Source organism: Chinchilla lanigera, unplaced genomic scaffold (genome assembly GCF_000276665.1).
Source record: "Chinchilla lanigera isolate Chin_1 unplaced genomic scaffold, ChiLan1.0 scaffold00019, whole genome shotgun sequence".
NCBI lineage: Eukaryota > Metazoa > Chordata > Mammalia > Rodentia > Chinchillidae > Chinchilla > Chinchilla lanigera.
The window spans coordinates 25,559,726-25,580,173 of NW_004955420.1; positions in this window are offsets into that span (position 1 = coordinate 25,559,726).

A 20,448-nucleotide genomic window follows, 5' to 3' on the forward strand; every position below is an offset into this window, starting at 1 on the left:
ATTCTGCCTCAGGTTAGACTCAAAAAGGGATGAAGGGGCCAGGGATATAGCTCAGCAGCATAAGCGCCTTCCTGGCAAGCGCAAGGTCCTGAGTTCGATTCCTGGTAAAAAAAAAAAAAAAAAAAGGTGATGAAGACAGTGCTGATAATGCAGATTAAACTCATAAGCATGTCCCCCCACCCCCCGCTGTGACATTGTGAGTAGCACAGAAAATTGGGGGAATGTTTTTCCAGTATTGAAAATCTACCGTCTGATTCAGGGGAAAATTCTCCCAAGCGCAGCCATTCATCTGACAGATCAACGTCTGACCTGTGTGTGGTTGTTCCCTTTTGCATCTTATTCTCTGACATCAGCAAAAATGTCTGCATTTCTCAACTTCATTTTCGCAGTGTTTTAGTCTACACGTTTTCAGCAAAGCGTGGCTTTCCCAGAACAGTTACTGCGTCTGGTCACAAGGCAGCTCCTGCCTTCTCAGACATTGCCGCCTGCTCTCCAAAATGCTCACGTCAGCTGTCACATAGGTTAGTGAATTTTTAAACCTAGGTCAGTTGCCTTTGGCACTCCTGCCCTAGGACCCATGGGTGCCGAGACAGTAAGGATGCCAAAGCCCACATAATCTGGCTGGTAACAAAAGCCAAAGTCCTATCGCAAGCACTTCCTGCCTGGGGCTCCTCGTGGAGGTGTGACCAGGGCAGCAGCAGGTTGCAGGGGGGAGGTGGCCATAGGGGTGTCGCTCTCCACTTACCAGAGGGGGCAGCACTCAGATGGCCCTGAGGGTGGGCATGGGGAAAGGGGCACCAGCTCCATGCAGGGCCAGCATGGGCACTGTGGGGTCCAGGAGTGTCTGGGTGGCAGTGCCCACCAGCAGGGGCAGAGGGCAGATCTGTCCCACTGTCCGGGGCACCTGTCCTTTATGCGTCATCAGCCCCATGGTCACCTGGAAAGGGACCTGCGTGGGCTGTTCCTGGCCAGGCCCTCGTGTGAAGAGCTGTGTCCTTTCCCAGGCTTCTCATCTCCCTGATGGCTCGCATCAAACCTGGTGAGATCCTTTGTCCCCTGACACCCATGACAATGCCAAGTGGGCCGTAAAATAATGAACAAACAGTGTGGAAACTGCACACGTCCTTCCCAGGCTCATAAATGAGCCCATTGTCCTTAAAGCCGAGACATCAACTTCCTGCTATTTCCCCCACACAGAGGCCACCTTGTGGTGACTGATCAGGCACAAATTTTACTGTGACAGTCCTACTGGCCAGCTTAGCATCAGATGTAGGCCACACAGAGAAAAATCCTGGTCCCTTGAGTTCACGGGTGAGGAAGGCAGTGGCCACCAACCAGGGCAGGTGGGTGACAGGTCCCCGTGCCAAAGGCTCCAATAGAAAGTTGGCTATAGATGCTGCAGTCACAGGCACAGTGGAGGGTGCCGGGGAGGTTAGAGTTGGCCTGGGGGGGTCTTAGAAAAACTGTGAGTGTGACCGTGACACATGGTACAGAATGCTCTGCAACCCTAGAGTGGGACACAGCATTTATGTAAATGGACATCTGCATTGTCTGAGGGAGAAAATGGACTCATGGCCCAAAACATTTCAGACCTCTCCTTGGTTTCTGCAGGGTTAGAACCACCTGGAGGGACAGTAAAACAGGTGCCTGTCTGGTCCCCCTGGATGTCTAAGGTCTCCAGTCTCACCATGTCCAGAATGGACTTCTGGTCAACCATCTCTCCAATCTGTTTTATCCAGGGTTCCCCACTTCAGTCAATGTCCTAAGCCACTTGCCTTGGTGGCACCCTCTACCCCGCTTCTTCGTGCCATGCAGTCCCATCATGAGAGCAAACCCCGTGCTCTCTACCTTTAACAAATTGCTGGAAGCCGCTGGAGCTGGATATTGGTCATATGTGTGAGGGCAGGACAGAGCCAGAATGCCTCAAGCAGTCAAGCTACCTCAGAATTATAAAAGCATCCTGCCTGGACAATTACAGTCATTAGTTGCTAGGCAACATTGCCTCTCCCTATACTAACTTTGCAAGGGTATAAAATAAACACCCCCTACTGTTAAAGTCAGTCCTCTTGCACATCAGGTAAGTGGTAACTCCACCTGACCCCGGCTATTGTCTCTTGTCTTTATTTTCTAAATCCTCTTGCCGTTTTCTCCCAGGGACCACCGAGAGACCACTGAGTCCTGCAACGCATGTCTAAGGTTCAGCCTACCTCACTGCTGCTCCATGGCCGCAGCCTGGCCTAAGGTACCCTCTCTCTCCCTTGTGGCTGAAGCCCTGACAGTCATTCCATTGCCCCAGGTTCCCCTCTCTCAGCCCATCCTTGGCCTCTGTCCCACCTCCCTAGAGCAGAAGCAGAGGTCCTCTGGACATTCACAGTCTCCCCTCTGCCCGCTTGGTCCCAGCCAAGCCACACTGTGGAGTCTGCCCCTCTGTTTACAGGGCTCTGAAAATGTCTTGGTCTCTGCGGCTCTCCTGTGGTCTCTGGACACTCGTATCCCATGGCAGAAGCCACCAGCTTGGTGCCTGTTGCCCTTGGTGGCAGGTGCCACATCCGACTCATGGTGGTGGCTCCAGTACCTGATGATGACCCGGCCCAGAGCAAATGCTCCGTGAGAACATTTCCATGTACGGGAGCCCTCCTCAGAGCACGGAGTCGGGGTCCCTTCCAGGGAGGGGCTGGGCCGGTGGCAGAGACCTCCTTTGTAAAATGGTGGCAGAGGACATGTTCAGCTCCCACAATGGCTTTTTTTTTTTTGGTCAAGTTATTTCACAGGAGCAATCTGGAGCCAGAATATTTCCAAATACCGTGGAAATTGCTTACTTCCCTGACGCTCTCTTCCCCGTTTCCAAACAGCCACAGGTTCTGCTTCTTCTCCCAGGGACCCCTGTTTGCAGCCTGGTTCCTCTTTCGCCCAGCTGCCTCTGTTCCAGGCCCTTTATCACCTGGCTGCCGTGTTGCCTCTGTGCTGCCTCCTTTTGGGCCATGCCTTCCTTGACCATGGGGAGCCCACCTCTCCCGCCACCCTGCTGTGCCCAGTGACAGGCTGTGTGGAGGTTAAGCTTGTCACCTGCTACTGTTACTGGCACAGTGACCTCCAGGTCGTGGGCATAGCGCCCAACTGGCTGTGTGGGCCCAAGGAAGAAAGTGGGACAGTGTGAGAGGGGCAGAGAGCTGAGAGCCACGGAGGGATCTGGAGAAGGAGGGGAGGCCATAAAGTAGTGGATGTGTTGGCACAGGCCTGTTGTTCTAGCACTCTGGGAGGCTGAGGCAGGAGGATGGCAAGTTGGAGCCCAGCTTGGGCAATTTAGCAACTTAACAAAATTCTGTCTCAATATAAAAATGTAAAAAGGGCTGAGGATGTAACTCAGGGTGAAGGCTTTGGGTCCAATTCTCAGAACAGGAAAAAAGAAAGAGAGAGAGGGAGGGAGGGTGCAAAGTCACAGAGAATGGGACAGAATGGGGATATGGGAGGGTAGGGTGGGATCAGAGCCCTGGGATCATGATGGCAGGTGTCTGGGTCCAGGGCAGCCCTGGGATCATGATGGCAGGTGTCTGGGCACTCTGCTGGGTTCAGCTCCTGGGGGAGACTGTGGGGAAAGTGGTTCTCTCACTCTTTGGGGTGAGGGAGGTTGTGGGGAGGGGGTACGGGGGGGTTCTGCGTGGGTGTGGGATTTCCTATCTTGACCTGGGTGGGTGAGTGTTGCCTTTGGAATGATTTCCTCAATTGTACATTTATGTTTTTATATTTTTCTATATGAGAGTTTTTTTTTCTTTAAAGATTACTTGTCCAACTTGAGTTAGGCATCGTCTAACAGCCAATGGACTGTGGTCAGATCACAATGGTCAGGGAGAGAGCCTGTGTGTGTGTGTGTGTGTGAGTGTGAGTGTGTGTGTGTGTGTGAGTGTGTGTGTGTGTGTGTGTCTGTGTGTGGTGGGAGGGAGAGCAGAAGGAAGTGACTGATATCTTTGGGGTTTGCTCCAAAGACGAGTGGGGTACTCTATTTTCATAACATAGAAGCCTTGGGGCGAATTGTCTCCATAGTTCACTGTGAGTGTGAGAAAAGAAGACTTCCTTTCTCTGGCCTTACTTCTCGTCTTTTCCTGCCACTTTGTACTTTCCTATTTTTGGAGGCATGTAAGAGTAGAAAGAAAAAACTAAACTGTTCCAACCTTTTCCTCTTATCCAACAACTAAGTAAAGCTCATAGAAGATGAGCATTTGCTAACACTGAAGACAGGGAAGTCACCTTAGATGAGGGACACACACCCTGTCTGTGGGTCAAATGAGACCTTGGAATTTTGCCTGTCCAGGAGAACATGCACAAAAGCCATGTTCTGGCTTAGTGTTCTGGGCAGGTCTCCCTCAGGGACTGAACCTGAGACACAGTGGAAAGAACTGACTTCTGGGTGAAAATAGAAAGAGCTATTTCTAAAACACTACACTTACAGGACTAAAACACATTTAGCCTAAGGGAGAATCTCCAACTTTTCCTTTTCCCCTGCTAGGTCTAGTTATCATTTATGTGCTTAGGAGAAAATACTTTGATAATAACTTGTGGACTTTAAAACCTTTCCTGTAAACACAATAAAGTGCTGGGTAATGATCTTGCTCAGGCTTTACATTCCTTACAGAACTTTCACAAACAGTCACTTTGCTAGTTAAATGCTCTTAGAGCAGCTGCTACTCTGAAAGTAGAGGTTAGGTTTTCCCAGCATCTTTTTGGTGAATCCCCACTGAAGCCAATGGTCAGTGGAATGTCCGTTTTTTTTTTTTTTTTTTTTTTCCTGGTACTGGGAATCAAACTCACGACCTTGCGCTTGCCAGGCAGGCACTGTGCCGCTGAGCTAAATCCCCAGCCCCTGGTCAGTGGAGTGTCAACCAAACAGAGAGCTGGATTCCTTTCTAGAGATTAGTCTCTGGTTTCATGGACCAATACATACTGAGGACAACTGAAATGTGATGGCCAGGGCTGCTCTCTGGTGGATACTTGAAGGTTCTTTAGTGGAAACTGGCTCTCAACCACAGAAAAATCTCCATTTATCTATCATACTTTTCTCTCGTTACTATTGAATAAGAAATCCCAATTTTTCTCCAACTTGTTGGGAGTTAACTTTAACACCACCTTGTCCTTAGACTGCCCCTCCCTCCAGAAACCAGGCTGAGGCAATTCACAACTGTTTGCCTTTCAAGGAAGAAAACAATTTACGTTTGTGTCTTACATATGCTAAGAGTTAAGAAAGAAATTTTAGTTGGTCTTTTCTCTCATGTGTGCATAGAAGGCTAATAAATATGCCTTTACTAACATGTGAAATGTGATTGCTAGATGATAAACATAAGTTTAATCTGTGAACTTTAAAGATATAAAAATTTAAGTAAAGCATGGCCTTGTCCTGCTGCTAGGAAAGATTGCCTAGGTGGTTAGATGGATAACACAAGTGTCATGGAGACTTCTTTGCCATAGGCCCAGGGAGGAATTTCTCCAGTCAGTTGTTGCTTCTATCTTTCTCTAGAGGTAATCTCCTTCACAGCCTGAGAAGTGCTCTATTTCCAACTCACTTTTTGGTATATTATCAGGTTAATAATTCTTAGTCATTGTGGACTGATCAGGCCTGCAATCTCCCAAATGAGTGGACAGCGAAGCTCTAAATAAATGAGATGATTGAAATGATTATAGGGCTCCAGGAGGGTCCAACTCTCCTACAATATTTGAAATACTCTGGGTTAAGACTCTCTGGGTTAAGGCCCTGACTTCCCTGGGCGGCCGGTATTTATTAGGTTTTCAAACAAAGGTGGAGGATACTGAAGAAAATGCAGGAATCTAAGCAGGACTTGGGAATCCCTTTAAGGACTTCTCCAAGTAATACCTTATGTTAATTTAGGAGAACTACGTTATCTCCAGGTAGGCCTTCACTGCAAGAGTGAGATGCTTACAGCTACAGTCTCTTTTAGTTAACTGGAGCTGGAGCCAAAAGTCCTCAGCTGTGGCCTTATCTTGTGCTTTGAGGTGTCCCAACGTCATAAGCCAATAAAACCCTCAGTGGGGACCAGTGATTCATAGAGGTTCACTTACTATGAGTCCACTGCCCATCAGAGGACAAGGGCCTAAGCTTTGGACAACTCCCAAGTGAACATGGGAAGCCAACTGGTTAAAATTAAATCATGCTCAGAGCTGCTTTATAGTGGACTCCATCACTATATGGCCTTTTTCAAAGAACAAAAAGCAATAGTTTACTACAAAGTTATGCTTCCTTCTTTAAAACATTACTGTCACAGTTGGGACCAGTTATAACTTGTGTTTATAAATGTCCTACAGGAGTAAGTTCACCAGCTCCTTGGGAAGATGAAATCATGCACTAGTTTGAGGGTGGACAGGTTGGTCAAATTTTGTCTGCTGCTCTCTCTCCAGATGGCATCCACCTGCTCTGGAGTAGAATCTACACATGGGATGCTACGAGGGTATAAAAATTAAATAGAAATTAAAAGGGATGCCCAATTCTTTCTATTTCTCTTGCTGCGGGGGAGGTGCTTAATGTCAAAGTCTCTTACTCCTTTGGAATGTATTCTTAAGCAATGGAAGATATTTAACCCTTGTGTGTTGAAGAGAGCTGTTTGATATTTTTCTGCATATATGCATGATCTGCCTCCCCTCTAGAGCCAAAGTGGAATAGAGAGGGAAGTATTAATTGCGATGTTATTTTGCAACTAGAACCATACTGTAAAAAAGAGCGAAAATGGTCAGAATTGCCTTATGTTCAAACTTCCTTTACATTAAGAAGTAATTCTTATTTATGTTCAAAGTATAATTATAATCCATATGAAACTACTCATATTCATATGTCTCTTTCTCTCAGTGACATACAACAGATCAAGCTAGATCTAGGCAAATTTTCAGATGATCCTGATAAGTATACAGTCATCCCTCTCTATATCATTATCCACTTATTGTGGCTTCACTGTATCTTGGGTTTTTTAAAAAAATATATCTAATTATGTATCACAGAGTTTTTGCTACATTGCAGGATTTTGCAGTATATAGGTATTTATATAATATTTATGATTTTAAATATTTTTGCCTAAAAAATTTAAAGCAGTATAAAAGTATAACAAATGTAAATTCAAACATATTAAAAGAATATTAAATTGAAATAAAATACAGTATATATTTCATCAGCAGATGAATATCATACTTTACACAATGGAAATGCAGTACACCACTACCGCTTGTGCAAGTTTGCCAATGTGAGATTGTACACGGCACATTATTGGCTGATGGGATGGAAGGTGACCAACTACGGTACTGTGTTCTGTAACCTGGGTGCTGATTGGCTCAGTGACCATAGCATCAGTCTGTTTGCTCTCCTGCACTGTGCCCATAGGTTCAGCATCTCTCCTTTTCCTGTCTGTGCAGTACATTCATCTCATTGTCATCACCTTCATAGCCATCAGTACTGCACACTACGTAATTCATGATCTTTATCATTCAAGTTTAGTATACTTCACTGTAAGTACCCATATAGAATTTTACATGTTATTAAAATTATATAAGTTTAAGGGTGTAGAAAGTGTTTAAGAGCATATGAAGTGTTTATAAGAGTGTGGGAAAGCTTAGTAAGAGAGTAGAAAAATTTATGGGAGTGTGGGAAGGGTTTATAAGACCTTAAAATACACATATAAATAATAAAATAAATATAATGCCACTACTTTGCAGATTTTCCCCTATCGCGGGAGTCTCTGGAACGTAACTCCCCATGATAGGTGAGGGATCACTGTACTGAGGTCTTTAGAGGACTTACTCAGACCTATAAGCTAGACTGGAAAGATGTAAAGTTAATCTTAAATCAAGCCTTGACTTCCAGTGAGAGACAAGCAGCATTACAAGCTGCTGTTATATTTGAGGATGAAGATCATATTGTGCATTTTAGAAGGCAAGAAGATAGGCAGCCAGGGGAACAGCCAGTTCTTACTGATGCTCCAAGCAGTCCTCACTCGAGACCCCTGCTGGCCTAACAGCAATACAGGAGATTGGAGCAAGAGATATTTTCAAATATGTATTCTTGAAATTGTAGGAAGGAAACAAGCCAAGCCCTCTAGTTATTTTAAATTGTTAACTATTTATCAGGAGAAAGATGAAAACCTGCCTTCTTAGATCATTTACAAGAGGCACTGGTAAAACATATGTCCCTAGCTCCTGATTCAATAGGACAGATTATACTTGAAGACATATTTATTACCTAGTCAGGCCCAGATATTAAGAAAAAGTTACAAAAGATGGCTTTTGCTATAGCTCACTTGATAGTTTTTACTAAAGTATTCTATAATCACACTAGGAGAAAGCCAAGGAAAGAAAGCAAAGAGACCAAAAAGTGGCTGCCTTTGTTGTGGCCTTAAAAAATACAGACCCTGAGTCTGATTTTCAGGGCTCCAAGAAGAGTTAAAAGACTACTGACCTCACCTGCTACTGCTGCCAAAAGCCAGGCTCCTTGAGAGGGACTGCCTTATGAGGTCCCCCATACCATGCCCTGATTGCAAAGGCAGCAACTGGAAGTGAGATTGCACCCTGCAGTGGAGGCCCCAGAGCTCAGATTCACCTTCCCAGCTGGTCTAGCAAGACTGAAGGGCTCTGGGGCACCCTACATCCTCCCTCTGGCTGGACTGTCGTTTCCACCTGTCACGTCCATAGAAGAGCCCTGAGTAATCATGACTAGAGGAAAAAAAAACCAGCCTATTGCTGGACATTGGCACGTGTCTCTTTGTCTTTCATTTCTTTTCTTTTTTTTCCCCCAGTACTGGGAATCGAACTCATGACCTTGCACTTGCCAGGCAGGCACTGTGGCGCTGAGCTAAATCCCCAGCCCACTGTCTTTATTTTCAATCCTGGCCTTCCTTCCAGTCATCATACCTCAATAAAAAGGAGTCACCAGGTAAAAGGTAACTCATTTAAGCTATAACTAGGATAACTTCCTCTTTACTCATTCCTTTTAGTTAAGCCTAAAAGCCTAGCTCCCATCCTGGGGAGAAATATTTTATCTTGTTTAAATACTATAATGTATATACCAGGTTGCCAACTAATCAAAATAATGTTTAGACTGGTCTTACAAATATAATATATATTGTTGTCTATGTACAATAACTTGAGAGTTTTTCATTGGTCAAAAATAATTGTTATAATTAACAATTGTTAATTGTTATAATCTGTTTATCTTAAGTCGTTAAAATTTTGGAGATAATTATAGTTAAAACTGGAGGGACTTAAAGCAAAATGTCAGACTCCATCAATACAGGGGTCTAAGGGCTGGGGATTTAGCTCAGCGGCAAAAGCGCCTGCCTGGCAAGCGCAAGGTCATGAGTTCGATTCCTGGTACCAGAAGAAAAAAAAAAAAAATAGAGGGGTGTAAGAGCCAGTGGGTTACAATTGTTATTCCAGTCCCTTAAGAATGGTTTCTAGATATACTGACAGCTTGGTTTCACAATATGCCAAAGAGTGAAGGAGTTCAATACTTATTAGTCTGAGTACACACCTTCACAAACTGGGTTGAAGCATTTCCTTGTAGAATAGGAAAAGCACAAGAGGTGGTAAAATCATCCCCAGATTTAAACTTCCTAAGAGCTTACAGAGTGACAATGGTCCTTCTTTTAAAGCAACAGTCATACAGGGTGTCTCTCAGGCACTGCGCCTTCTCTATCACCTCCATTGTGCATGGAGGCCACAATCATCAGAAAAGGTAGAAAAATGAATGAGACCCAAAAGGGACCTCTTCCAAAATGGCTCAGGAAACCCACCTACCATAGCCTCACTTACTACCTTTAGCTCTCATTAAAATAAGAAATACACCTCAAATTCTAGGCCTCAGTCCATTTGAAATGTTTTATGGATGCCCCTTTCTCACTAATGATTTTCTCTTTGGTAGAGAAACACATGCCTTACTGAAGGATGTCCCTCATGGCTGAATTCAAACAGATCATTCAACAGCCAACAAAAGCTCAGCATAAAGAAAAGGGAAATTCCATATTACACCCTGGAGATTTAGCACTGGTAAGGTCTCTTCCCTCATCATCTCCTTCCCTAGAACCAACTTGGGAAGGACCATACGCTATGATACTTTCAACTCCATCAGCTGTCAAGGTAGCAGGTCTGGACTCCTGGATACACCACACTCAACTCAAGTCCTGGGAACCAGAGACTGTTGCTGAATGTGAGAAACCATCATTGGAATACTCTGTGAACCCACAGAAGACTTAAGATTCTTATTCAAGAGAAAAAACCCAAAGTCTTCAGATAAGTAACCTAAGATGTTACTCTTAGCCCTTTTACTGAAATCCAAAATCACTTTACCACTTATCACTTTACCACTTAAGGAAGAATTCCTTTGTAAGATGGACACAAGAATATGCAGAGTCATTACAACAAACATCCTGCTGGATATGTGGCCTGCTCCCTTTGTCCAGTACATCTGGACTTGCTTGGTGATGATTAGAATAAACTACAAAACTGGATCAATGAGTTATGAAAGAGTTCAATGGTTCATAGTTCAGCCCACCACTACAAGGTAGCTGAGTGGCCTATATATTTTTAACGGTCCTGGACATAATAAGATGTTTTCTAATAATGCCACTGAAGCTTCCTTAAAGGCTCTGGTAGGGCCCCTATTAAGTAAAAATAAGGATCCTTTCCTGAGGACCAATAACCATAGATATCAAGGTGGCTATTTTCAGACATGGGATGATTATCTATGCTTAACCCCCACTATAGGACATCTTAGTAGAAAGGCCCCCTTATGTTGGGAAGGGAAGAGTCACTTTTATTCTCATTGGCCTAACTCTGTCCCAGTGAATTACCTGGGATAGACAGCCTCTGAACAATGTGTACACACAGTAACTTTACAGGCTAAAGACTGGTTTGCAACAAACTGGTTTAATCACCTCAGAATTAGATGACCAGCCCCAGTGGCATCCATTGGTCCTATATAACCAATCTGTGGCCCTGGCTTCCCCCCTGGATGGATAAGAAGGTACGCATTGGGATTTGCATTGTTACAAGGCAGAAGTGTCAAAAGTATTGACAACTCTGCAAACTTGCCCCACCTACAGCATCAGTGGTCTAGAAGTGAATTTCACTGGTATGATCATTTGGCCTCTATCTTTATCCCTTCCCTAGGGTAAGAAGATGTCATGCAGCACATTGAGGCCTTAACCAGCTATACTCAGCAAACCTTAAAAGACACCGTGGTTGGTCTCTCTCTCCTGAATGAAGTAAAATTAACGAGACAACCTGTCCTCCAAAATCAGATGACATTAGACATTCTAACAGCAGCACAAGGAGGCACTCATGCAATTATAAAAGCTGAATGTTGTGTGTACATTCCTGATCCTTCTGCTAATGTCTCAATAGTGGTTCAAGATATTAAATGATAGGCTAATGACATGTCAGATTCTAAAATGCCCTGGACCTTCTTCTTATTCTCTTTACAGAAAGCTATTACCAGCTCCTCCTGGTGGAGGAAAACCTTGTTGGCACATTCATAATTACCTTGTTGATTTTATTATTTGGCCCAGGCATGCTTAACTGTTTCTGTGGCTTTGTCTCCTCTAGACTTGTACATCTACTCAAGACAAGAACACCTGGATCTACTGAGGGCCTTTAGATAGACCTTCTGGGGAGTATCTCTGACTGTCGATCACAACTATGACCCTCTTCATCTGAAAGTAGCCAGATTGGTCTTCAACAATAGCTAAGTTAGGTAAAAATATTGTAGGCAGTCAGACAGGGCTGAGCCCTTGAGAGGTCAATGCAAAAACAACTGTGGCTAGAGAGATATTCACTCTAGGAAAAAGAACTACCCACCCATGTGATTTCCTTAGGGATGAACAGTCATGAATGATGTATGTAGTAATCAATCACCTTAGGGGGGAGGACCAAACTTCCTTAACCCACCCCTTCCAGGAAAGTCCTTATCTGTTCCATGTGTACTTGCTATGTGACTTGTTTCCCCATTTGATCTCCATTTAATTAATATTACCCAAGTGACTATACTTGTTGTACACTTATTGGCTGATCATAGGTTTGTCCCACCTCACACCCATTCTATGATTTGCCATTGGATCAATATTACCTAAATGACTATACTTGTAATCTTATTGATTAGTTATAGTTCAGTCCCACCTTGAGCCCACCTTACCTCATGGCTTTGCTCAATAAAACACCCTTGAAAATCAAGACTGACAGGCAACCCACGTTCTGGGCTCCCTTCTGTCCCTCTCAGACAGAAGCTTTCTTACTTTCAATAAATTCTTCCTACTTTAAAAAAAATAACAAATAGGCCTCATAAAATGAGTGGGAGCTTATTTATTCTACATTTTAGAACAGGTTGTGTAAAATTGGTGATGACTCTTCAAATATTTGGTAGCATTCAATGATAAGAACAACTGAGTATGGAGATTTAAATTTTTTTAAATTGTGATTTCATTTCTTCAACAGCTGTTAGGCTACTCAGGTGATTGGTTCCATTTGGCTGGGTTGTGGTAGTTCTTTCAGTCTCTTTCATGTAAGCTACCCAGATTATGAGTGCAGAGACATTGAAATAGCTTGAATTGTGCTTTCAGGATCTGTGACCATAGCTCTGGTTTCATTCTTGGTTTTAGCAATTTCTCTGTTTGTGTTTCAGGCTTGCTAGGGTTTTGAAGACTTTCTTCATCTTTTCAAAGGCCCAGTCTCCCCACCCCCAACTCATTTTTAACTTCACTGATTCCTGCTCTTATTTTTATTGCTGTCTTACTTTTGCTTGTTTGAGCTTTAATTTGTTTTTCTTTTTCTTATTTCTTTACTTTTGATTTGGATTTGTAGTTGTATATGTTTGTAGCACCTAATGGTCACATTCCTGGTGGGGAGTCAGCACATATACATGACAAGCCTTAATTCTTTTTTTGTTCCTCCACTTCTACTCTCCCTGCCTTCTTCCTCCTCTCCTGGTCACCTTCCCATTTGCTAAAACTCTGTCACGGTGACAGTTTAGACCATGGATATGAAACTCTTCCTCCTTTAAGATAAGCATTTAGTGTTCTAAATTTCCTGCTAGGCACTGTTGAACAGCATCCCACAGATTTCAATTTGCAATATTTTCTTTCTCATTAAGAATGAATGAAATGTTTCAATGAATTAAAAAAATGTTTCCCCCTCAGACTTCCTCTTTGACCTGTTGATTATTTAGAAGTGGGATGTTTCAGTTCCTAAATCTTTGTAAAATTTCCCATTATCTGTCATTAATATGTAGTTTGACTTTATTTTGACCAGAGAATATATTTTGTATGATTTCAGTTTTCCAAAAGTTACTCAGACTTGTTCTATGTTCCAGGACTTGGAGTATCTTGGCAGATGTTCTGTGGGAACTTGAAAAGCTGCTGTTGGGTTGACATTCTGTACATGTTGCTTCAATCCTCTTGGTTGATGATGCTGAGTTCTTCTTCAGCCTTGCCTGTGTTTATCTCTTTGTACCAGTTGTTGCTAGAGGGGTCGGACGTCTTCCAGCATAACCATGGATCTAATTTTCCTTTCAGTTCTGCCATGTTTTCTTCATATACATGGCAATTCTGATTTTTGGTGCATGCACACTTAGGATCCTTATGATTTCTTGGTGTGCTGATACTTTTCTCCTTCTGTAACACCCTCCCTGTCTCTAACGACTTCCTTTGCTCTGTATTTGGCTTTACCTATTGTCAACAGAGTTGCTCTTGCTTTCTCTTCTTGATGTTTATATTTTCCATCTTTTGCTTTTAAGCTACCTGCGCTGTTACGCATTTTAGTGAGTTTCTCACTGCAGCTTCAAGCTGGTTTGTTTGCTAATTTTCTCCTCCAATCTTGGTCTTTCAATTGGAGTATTTAGACTATCTGCCTTTTGTGTAATTTTTGATGTGTTAATGTTAAATCTTCCATTTTATTATCTATGTATGTTCTCTCTGCTTTTGCATTTCACTGTTTTCTTTTTCCTCCTGTCCACTGAGTTACATATGTTTTTAGAATCCCAGCTTGACCATCTGTAGTGGTTTTGGAGAACTAGCTTCACACAGGTTACTTACTGGTTGCTGTAGATATTACTTGGTACGCACATAATTCATCACAACGTAGTGGTGTGATATAATGAGTAATGGATTCTGACAATGTCCGTGCCCTAATTCCTAGGACCTGTGAACGTGTTACCTTGCGAGCCAAAAAGGATCTGACAGATGAGATAAAGTTGAAGACACTGAGGTGGGGAGATTTTTCTGGATTATTTTGGAGGCCCCAGCACCACTACAGTGGTCTTCAGGAGAGGGCCAGAGAGTGAAGAGAGATGGAAGGGTAGAAACACGGGAATGACATGGGGCCAAATTCCAGAGCTTGGTCAGTGCCTAGAAGCTGGGAAAAGGAAGGAGTTGCTTCCTTCTAGAACCTCTGAAAGGAACACAGCCCTACGTGCTCCCTGCGCAATCAGGGTGATTCTCAAAATTCTGAATTTCAGAATTTAGTTAATAAATTTTTGTCATTTGAAGATGTATCTATAACCTCCAGGATTTTAATCTGTGCTTAGTGGGAGGAGTAGAGTGAGCCATGCCATCTTCAACCTAATGCAGAACTAGAAGGTGAACAGGTGGCTTCCAGGCAAGGGGAGACTTCTGGTTGGGCTGCTCCATGCAGCTTTGGGTGCGTGTTTTCAGAGTGGTGCGGGGCAGAGCAGTTTTCTGCACAGACAGAGACACCCCAAGGAGGGAGGAAGAGGTTCCCCAGGACAGATCACAGGGAAGAGAGAGGAGGAGCAAGGAAAATGCCTCGGGGTTCCTGCTGGCTCAGGGATCCACTGTAGGGGGGACACAAAGGCAGGGAGAGTGGGGGGGCAGCTGAGGCAGGAGCCCAGGACTATGTGGAATGGAAAGGAAGATGTGGGCACCGGACCAGGAGGAGGGGGAACTGATTGTGTGGGGGCCCAGCTAACGGCAGTGGCTGAGAGAGAAGGGGAGTGGGACATGCAAGAATCCACCTGGAGAGACTGAGTCTGCCTCACCCTTGCCAGAGGGGAGCAAGGAGGAGGCCCTGGGAGGGCAAGAGGATCGACAAAGGCAGAGGAGGATGTGGAGAAGGGCAGGAAGGACGGCTCAAGCAGAGAGGAGCTCTCTGATTGCTGAGTTTCCTTTTACAAATGGGGTAACATTTGGCAACATCATTGGTTCAGAGCCATTGCTCTCCTGAACCCCCCAGTCCTCTGCTTTCCCCAGACCAAGTCCTCCCCACGGCACCTGCTCAGGGAGGTCAGTGTGTTTATTCTGGGGAGTAGAGTCCACGAGGGTCAACCAGATGGCTAAACTTGCAGTATCTTCCAAACTTGACTTTTCTGGAAGTGAATACTCTCTGGAAGAGACTTTGTTCAGCATTAAGCTTTGCTAGGTAGATGAAGAAGAGGGATCATTCTTTGTTCCAGTAGATAAAGTCTGGGGTCCTGCTCAGCCCTGCTGCTTCTGCTCCTGCACCTGCTCCTCCCCAAGGTCAGGGGCAAGATTGGAAGGCCCCACTGGCTGGGAAATCTCTGCCAGGCACTGGAGGGAAAGGGAGGCAGGTCCAGCTTGCCCACCCTACTGGGTTTGGGGACTTCCACTCCTCCCACGGGCTGGTCCCTCTCCACTTCTGGGAGGAGGAGAAGGGTGTGGCCAATCACAATTGTAGCTGAAGGACTTTGGAGGATTCTCAGCTTCTTATCCTTTGTCCTCCACGCTCAGCTGTTCAGTAATCCTAGGTGAGACCCTTGATGTGGGCCCTGGGGTGCAAGGATGGGTCAACTGAAGCCCTTCCTCCTGGAGCTTGGAGTTGTGTGGGGGTGGGTGCAGGGTCTGCAGGTACAAGTACTGTGGCCGAGAAGGCTCAACCCTCTGTGGAAGGCATAGTCCGTACTTACAGACAGGTGTGTTTACAAGAGGGACGGGGCAGTCAGGTGTGGTGGTGTGCACCTACAATGCTAGCACTCTGGGAGACTGAGGCAGGAGGATTGCAAATCTGAGCCCCACCTGAGCAACTCAGTGTCTCACTAAGGTGAGACCCTGTCTCAAAATGAAGAATGGGCTGGGGATGTAGTTCAGTGTGAAGGTTCTATGTTCAGTCCCCAGTACTGCAAAAGATGGAGTGAGGCAGGGAGCTACATAGGGAGAAAGAAGCCAAGGAGAGGGAGGGAAGAGGGAGGAGGAGGAGGAGGCAGAGATCGAGACAGACACAGAAGAGGAGGTAAAGCGCAGGAGCAGATAAGACTCTGGAGCTTCGGGAAAGAGTGGGTGCCCTGTTTTGGCCTATGATAGGGCTCATGAATGTGGAGGGCAGCTTGCACGCTGAGCACTATGCCAGCATCCAGCATCAGCTCCAACTCCACTCTCCCAGGACATGAGTGTCATTTCCATACACAGAGAAACTGAGACTTAGACAAGTGGCGAGACTGCTCAGGTCTCCAGGGCTGATTAGGGTGGAGCTGGGTCAAACCCAGGCGTCCAACTCCATCTCCACTTCTAGCCAGGTCTGCCGACCTTCCCCTCATTGGGCTGTCCAGCAAGCTGATGAATGCAGGGACAGCAAGTCAGCGGAGATGGCCGGGAGCCAGAGGACGGAGCAGAGTGGCCAGGAAAGTGGAGAAATACTGGTTCCTTGTTTTGATTCTCAGTGAAGGATCCACCTGACCTTGTCCTGACTTTGTAGAATGCAAGAAGCAGGCTTGACGGGCAGCTCCTGCCCAGGCCAGAATGCAGCCCAGGTGGAGGGGCTATGTGGCCCTGGGCTCCGCTACTTTCTGTCTGGGGCTTTCCCTGGGCCTCCCTTCCTTCTGGGAAGAGGTTGTCTTGTTTGGTGCTAGGCCAGCTCCCAGCACCCTCCACACTGCCCTGGCTGCACCTTCCTTCCCGGAACACTTTCTCCCCGGCCTGGCCTGTCCCTCATTGTTGTCTCAATAGATGAGATGATTGTGCCCACAGAGCTCAGGTTTCTGCCAGGGGTATGGGGCCCTGCCCTGGCCAGGAGCACGGACATCTCAGCCCTCGGGGAGGAGTAGGAAACCCGAGACGTGGCCACTTCGGTGGGAGACCTGACAGGTGCGCAGCAGGTCTTGGGAACAAGCAGCCCAGGAGGGTCTGTCCCTGCCAGGGGAGGCTTCTGATTAGGAGGAGGGATGGGCCAGGAGGACAGGGAGCAGAAGAAGAGGGCCGCGCCAGGCAGACAGGCGCTCTTGTCTCTGTGGGTCCTCTGTGAATTGGGCAACATTTGGCAAGCAGACACACTGGTTCATAAAGCCTCTGTTTTCCGCCTGTTGCCCCTCAGCTGTGCTTCCTCCTGGTGGTGCCCCCTCCCCTGCGCCCACAGGAAGTGCCCCGACCGCCCAGGGCCTTCAGCTCCCCTGCTGGGGCCCAGACAGGCCATGGGCAGCCTCTGGAAATCAGTGTCTCTGTGGCGGGATCTCTGCGGACTCGGAGGATAGAGAAGCAGGAAACGCTCCATCCACCTCTTCCTCCTTCTCGGCTGTTCTCGGCCTTTCTCTCCCCATCGCCAGCAAAGGATGATCCACACCGAGGCACAAGTGCCCCAAGGGCTCATGGGATGGCTGTCAAGAGCTGCCACTTGCCAACTGAGTGCCGAGGATGTGTTGTCTCCCCCCAGTCCCCTCATCGGGAAACCGTAGCCAAGCGTCCCGAGGATCAAGGGCAGCAGCTGGGGTGTGGATGGCTGGACGTGCCTGGCTCACAGAGGCTCCATCCTTGCTGGACTCCTGCTGCAAGCCATGAGGGCAGAGTTGGCATCCAGCTCTCAGTGCATCGGCCCCAGGGGAGAAAAGACCCCTGGCTGGGGGCTCCAAGGGAGACTTGGGGTGCACGGCCTTCTCTCTCTCTCTGTGACCAAAGGGTACTCAGTTCCCTTGTAGAATGGGGATGGTGACTGTCATTACAGGACTATTGTTAGAGCCTCATGTGCTGGTCACAGACAGCTCTGTTTGGAGTTAAAAGCTCCATCCCTAGGCCAAGGATGTCTTGCCTTCGTGCGAGGGATGGCAGAGCCGCACACGCATGTTCTCGCCCACCCCACCTGGGGACCACGTGCCACCCCACAGTGACAACATGGGCCGAGCTGTGTGGCACACTGGCGCTCCAGGGACAGTGCTGGGTGGCGGCGTTGGCTGACTTCTACAGTGTGACTAATGCTACCCCACTTATTTCAGGCTACACCAATGGCTAACTTAACACAAAATCCCTAAAAGTTTAAAAAGTGGCTCTCTTCCAACTCAACAACCTTCTACCAGTGGCAGAAACAATGAAGAAGGCCTGGGGACCCTGCTGGCCAGGCTGGGAGGGACCCTCGGGGAGGCCTTTTTTCACATGTCCCATCTGGAGCTGGTTCTGTCCAGCCCTTTCCTAGCTTTCCTCTTGGGGTTTGAAGCTAGAAGACTCCTAGAGGCAGGAACAGGGCTTACAGTCTTGGGGGAGCCAAGCTTGGTGGGTGGCTACCACCCTGCCAAGGGGATCTCAGACTTGTTATTCTGCAAAGGTCCAGTGTGCAAGATGTGAGGGTGCCAGCCGCCCAGTCCTGCCTGTTACACAGCAGCACTTGCTGTTGCATGGTGTTCTACACTGCAGACACCTTCTCTCTGCTCCTTATAGTCATACCACTGTGTTAGTAGTTGGAAACCTGCATTCCATTTCCCTGCAAGTGCTTCCAATGGGTCTCAGCAGCTGGCACACTGGAGATACCCCACGGACCCAGGCTGCATGAGAGGGTAAATAAATGAGACCAGGTAAATAATAAATAGTAAATAAATGAGGCCAACCTTAGCCAGCCCTGCCCTTGACTTCCTTCAGACTCTACAGCTTGCAAAGCGCCTGTCCCCTTCACTCCTAGTTCCTTCAATTGGTATCGAGCTTCACCTCGTGCATGGCCAGAGCCGACCAGCAGAGGAGTGAGGATGCCTCCGTGGCTGTGTTCTGGGGTCTGACAGAATGTAGGGGGAGATGAGGGGAGCTACAGGCTGGTGGAGCTGGTGATGTGTTCCAGGGGCAGAAATCTAGGAGCCTACAGGACCTGCAAGAGGAGCTGTCCAGAGGCAGGCAGATGCATGGTGTGCACTCAGGGTGGAATAGCCTCTCCAGCCAGAATGCAGTGAGCTTTGTCCCTGGTGCCTGGATATTGGTCACCAGGCTCGTGCTCCTAAGCCCTTCCTGGGCTCTGCGTCTCTCTGGAAGGCGTCCCCTGTCGGGATCCTGCCCGCCCTTGAGGTTCCCCCTGCTTGTGGTACCAGTTCTGTGTCCCTGCTGACGCCACCACCCACACAGGGGGACCCAGGGGTCCTGACCTCCCAGGGCATCCTGCCTGTAATTTGCTCTCCTGTAGAGATGCGGGTTGTGATATTTCTTCATTCTTTTCTGATCACAAAAAGGCACAGCTTGGTTGCTAACTCAGGGACTGTACCAAGATGCTTTAACACTCTGGAGAATTAGTCAATCGTGTATTTCTTCACCACTTTTGAAATGGCTTATTGCGATTATTGATGGGAGCAATTTTTAGTGTTGCCATACCTTGTTTCCAAACAACAAGGGACCCTGACCTGTCCCCCCGCCTCCCACTGGAGATTCCAGCACCAAGCCCCAGACTCCACTCGTGCCGGCAGACAGGACCCCCGACCAGTCCCTTGTGCCCTGGCAGGGCCACCTCCAGGGATGGAGAAGCCCCACACCTCCTCCAGGGCCTCCCAAGGCTGGGCATTTCTCCAGGGCATGGTGCCCGCTGGTGCCTACCTGTGCCAGCACTGGCTCCCTGAGGTTTTACCCACCTGATGCTCCAGGAAACGCTTGACCACCCAGTGGTCTAAGCAAATAGCCAAGACCAGTCTTTCAGGACAAGCAGAACTCTCAGGTGACCACCACTTTCCTGAGGGCTGGAGCCTTCCTGTCTCACCCGCTGACTCTGGGCCAGGCTCCTACCGGCAGGGATGGGCCTGCTGTGTGCCCCTGAGGCCCTGCAGTGCCCTGGGCATGCATGGAGGGCCACAAGTGTTTGCCTTCCAATCAGTTACTGGCACACACGCAGTGAGCATTGAGGAAGGTCTTTGTTCTGGAGCCCCTGGCATTTACAGACCTATTCTTGGAAGCTGAAACCAGCTGTGCAACTAAAAATGGCTTCGCCCAATAGGATATGAATTAAAATGAGGTTGTGCTTCCCATTCGCTATCTCATACCACTATTACAGAAAATAAAAATAAGAGAGGGAGAAAGGGTAGAAGGAAGGAAGGAGAAAAGAAAGAGAGAGAAAGAAAAGAGAAAGAAAAAGGAAGAAAGAAAGAAAAGAAAGAAAGGAAAAAAGAGGTAAGGCATCTCCCCCTTTGGCAAGTGAGGGGACAATCCCCTCTGAGGCCCCTGGCTCCTGTTCTAGGAGCCCAGCTGTGGTCTCAGCAGGGATGGGAGGGCC